Raw genomic sequence first — 4,301 nt, 5'->3', positions numbered from 1 at the left:
AAGCAACTTAGAAGCCACCACAGTGGAAGTTTTAGGCCCTCTCTTTACTGGGTGACTACAGCCTGTGAGCAGTCATGGGCTTTTTTGTAAGGCTGTTCACCTCTTTCCTCTACCAGTCACCTTACGATTTCTGTATCTTCCTTTAAAGTTAAAACCCCTTTCACCCAGGACACTGAAAGTTACGCCATCAATACTAATAAATAAGTAGTTTAAAATATTGTGAAAACATTTTATTTAATGTTTCTGTTTTGCTGTCTTCTGGATAAAAGGGAAAAGGCCATGAGATAAGTTATTGATGAAATGAGCTGCTGAAGTGGAGAGGAGGTGTAGTCGGCCGATAACTGTCATAGCGTGAGCACTGGTAAATGACCGCGCATGCAGTCAGCCGTCCACCAGAGCCGTTCTGGTGCTGAGCTGCATCGATCAGTAGTAGGGTGTCAGCGAAGTTGATGGATGGGGCCAACACGGACAGACAGCAGAAGGGAGCCCTGAAATATAAATATGAGAAAAGTACAAGGAAGGGGAGTCTCCATCTCTGCAGGTGTTCAAATATAAATTGAAATGTGGGTTTCTGTGGTGCAGTTCCAGTTATTTGCAGCATTGACACCGAAAACATCCGACATACACGTTGGACCCCTTCACAGCTACAAATGACCCAGAAGTGATCCAAACACACCGACCACAAAGAGAGGAACTTGGGCCCCCAAGCAGACCTCCTGAGAGCGGGGGCGCTAGGGGCTCTGAACATGGCCATGTGGGCAGTGCCGGGCTCCAGAGACTCCCTTGAGGGGACAGAGGTCGGAATCTGCTCTGATAGCTCCGCTCGGCGTGGCACCACCTGACAGAGTCGGGGTCAGCCCCATACGAGTTGCGGATGTCCCGGTGACTCTTGCGCACGGCCACAAACCTCAGCTTCTTCATGACCCCGGGCCAGCCCAGCAGCTGCAGGTCCCACAGGTACTCTGGGGACAGACCTTGGTGGGCTTGTGGTAGAGAAGATACCTGTTCAGGTGGCTCTCGTCATGCCACAGGGCCTCGATCCCATTGGCCCAGTCGACCACCATCGCCTGGTGACAGGCTGAGGTCAGTCGGGGAACCTCCGGCACCGAACCCCCAGAAAAGCCTCCTGCGTAGTAAAAGTCACCCGGGTCCCTGGGGTGTGCCCCTGGGACCTTGTCCGCGCTCGTAGCTGAAGTCCTAGAAGGTCACCCTGGAGAAACCGGGGTGCAGGGTGCCTAAGAGGAGGAACAGGCTCTCCACGCCCACGTGGTCGCTCAACTTCATGTCCACTAAACGGACACCAGGTAGTCCACCTTGCGAAGGAAGAGCGAATGCGAGAAGTTGCTGATCTCCATGCGGTGCATGGGCACATCCTGCCAGCAGGGAGCCCCGGGGACCTGGAACCAGCACTCTCTGGTCCTACGGGAGCAGCACTCGGGCCCAGCAGCCGGCCCGTCGGTGAAGACATAGTAGGTGACCCTGTGTCCCGCTGTGAACTGCTTCTCCGCCGGCTGCAGGAACGGCTCCAGGAAGACCACGTAGCTACAGGGACGGGGGATAGGGTGGGAGGAGAGTCACTACCAGAGGCTGGTGGCAGGACCCCAGAGCTCGGGGCCGTGCACGTGTTCACCTTCGTCACTGGGACACGCCCCGGGCTGCGTTAAGCCACAGCCACCCTCCTGGCCTGTCCTGAGAGAGTCCGCCGGCGGGCCCTCCCTCCCTTCTGCTCCCAGAGATGGGGGCCCTCAGCACCCCATCTTACAAACGGGAGCCCGAGGCTTGGGAGGCTGGAAACCCATGCAGCCACACAGTCAGCATGCTGGAGCCAGGGACACTGCCCCGTGCTGAGCTCCCGGGCAAACCCTGCAGGTGCCCTCCCCTGGCCGCCCCCCTGCGGGTCCCCTCCCCACCTGCCAGGACTGGAGCTCCTTTGGGCACAGCCCTCGTTCCTTGGCCCAACAGACCGGCTAGAAGAAGCAGGGCCAGCCACCTGCCCCTCTTGCTTTGGGTGGGCTGTCGCTGGTCCCCACAGCTGGCTGCACTCCCTGGAGGGTCCCCCCGTGAAGGCTACGGGGCCTCTTGCTGACAAGGTCCTCAATCTACCACTGGTATTCCTAGGAGGGGTCACCCTGAACTCCCCCAGACCGGGAATCAGGTGCAGCCCGGGGACAGGGAAGGGGAAAGAGGACCCTGGGAGTTGAGGGGGGTTGCTTAGACCCCAGCCTTGAATCCAAGGGGGTAAGCTTCTGGATCCAGGTCGACATATGCCCCTCCCTCAGTCCAAAGCCCTCACATGGCTGGTCCCCCTGTGAGGGGTCTACCTGCTCCGCACCGTGGGGACAGCAGCTCCCCCAACGTCAGGCAAGTGTGGTGAGCCCTCTGAGTCTGGTTTTTTGGAGCAGGCACTGAGGCTACTTCCCTGGGCCTGCCCCACACCTGGCAGCTTAGTCAAGGGCTCACACGGGGAAGGCGGCCACTGCCTTGAAACAGGGGACAGGCACACAACCCACAGGCCCGGATCAGGTCAGCAGGGGAAAGGCCAGGCCCAGTCGTTGTGAGTGTGGTTTCACGGCCCCTTCCCTCAAGGACGCTGCCGGCAAGGGCTCCCTCATGCAAGCCCGGCACCTGCCCTCGCCCCGGGGCTGCGCTCCCGGCCCAGAGGGGGACGCATGAGGCCCGCCTGTGCGGGCAGCGTTGGGACAGGGCCACTGGCTCTGGCCGCGGACCCTGGGCCGTGAGGGTCTGGTTGGTGATTTCAGTCCCTGCTCTCCAGGACCTGGAGGACGACTCTGAGGCGACCTGGGCCCTTCCTAGTGCCCCCCGCACATGGGGCTGAAGGCCTCCCTTGCGATGGCCTGGGAAAAGGGTTGCACGGGCCTCAGGCCATCCTGCGGGCCTCGGCGAGCTCTGTGGAGGAAGGAAGCTCTGACTGCCGATGCTGTGGCCAGCCCCGGCTTCCAGAGGCTCCCAGGGGCCAGGCCACTTGCCGGCAGCCATGCCCAGCGCGCTCCTGGGTCCGCTGGGGTCCCAGGGCCTCACTGCTCAGCTCCCTTTCAGGGGACTGGGCTCTGGCACCGAGTGCTGTCTGACCCGAGTGCTGTCTGAGGCTGTGCCCTCCTGAGCCTCATCCTCTAAGAGACACACAGGAGGGGCCAGCCCGACAAGCATCTCCTCGCTACCAATGCACAGGGCACACGTGACCCCCTTCCACTTCTCTGGTGGTGGGCTCCCCGGAAGCCCCATTGTTGCGGTGCTCTGCCCCTTGACTCAGCAGGATAGCGGCCTGGGGTCAGGGCTGTGTCTGTCTGAGGGGAGTGACAGCAGGCGGGGGCTGTCACCCACTGTGACGGGCAGCCTCCTGAGAGGGAGCCAGGTGCTGTCCCCTCACCGGGCCCACGAGAGCCCAGTAAGACTGCTGAATGCATGCACTTTCGCATTAATCCCCAGGACGGGGTCCCCCCACTCTGTGCTCAACACACCGACAGTCCCATGGTGACGTTCTGCAGCTAGAACTGCTCGTTCAGGACGTCAGTGTTGCAGGTCCCTTCCCAGAAGATGGGGGCCAGGCAAGGGGTGAGGGCAAGGACATCGTTCCTCCGGGAACACAAGAGAACAGCATGGCGATGTGCGAGCTGGGAGGAGGGTGAGCGCACCAAGGGCCCTGGTGCTCACCACCCCCACCTGGAACCTCACCATCCCCCGCCCCATGCCTTCAGGGGCCCACCAGGTGCACCCTCCTTCCAGAAGGACTTCACACTTGCAAGAAACCCAGACTCAAACCTATGCAAATCCCTTCCAGCTCTAAGCAAACCTGGTCCCTGCCAGACCTCAGAGTGGGAGCAGGGATTTCCCAGCAAAGCCAGGGGGCCCTCCCCCGGGAGGGAACAAGCCCCCCTCACACATTCTTTGGTGGGCAAGGGATAGAAAGCAGGAAATGCAAGGCACAGAGAGAGAAAGGGACAGAGAATAATCTGTGGGCTCCAAATCGAGATCTCTGAAACAGGGAGAGGAAAAGAATCTGGCAATCGTGCACCCGCTGAGTTTTCAATCAGCCCGCCCTTCCTTGCCTACCTTAAATTTCCCTAAGTTTGAGAAAGGGAGGGGAAGAGAGGGAAGGGGAGGGGGGGAAATTTCAGTGAATGTATTCCCGGGGGTGTTAGCACCTTGGCTGGGGATAAAGCATCCTGAAAAATCACACAACGTGATGTGAGTTTGCAGGGAGGTCGCTGCGCCTTTATGATCTTGGAGAGATGGGGATAGGAAGGCGGTAGGAGGGCAGGTGTTGGCCAGGCAGGAGGATG

General features: G+C 60.0%; 1 pseudogene; it reads right to left on the bottom strand.

Annotated features, from left to right (window-relative positions):
- Positions 1 to 215: 215 nt before the first annotated feature.
- LOC148161932 (globoside alpha-1,3-N-acetylgalactosaminyltransferase 1-like) lies at positions 216 to 2,997 on the bottom strand (annotated as a pseudogene).
- Positions 2,998 to 4,301: the final 1,304 nt, after the last annotated feature.

The sequence above is a fragment of the Eumetopias jubatus genome, unplaced genomic scaffold, assembly GCF_037043125.1.
Source record: "Eumetopias jubatus isolate StellerSeaLion01/CBP00866 unplaced genomic scaffold, mEumJub1_p1.0 scaffold_36, whole genome shotgun sequence".
NCBI classification, from domain to species: domain Eukaryota; kingdom Metazoa; phylum Chordata; class Mammalia; order Carnivora; family Otariidae; genus Eumetopias; species Eumetopias jubatus.
Note: the sequence above shows the minus strand (reverse complement) of the source record. Positions and strands in the feature narration are given on the sequence as shown.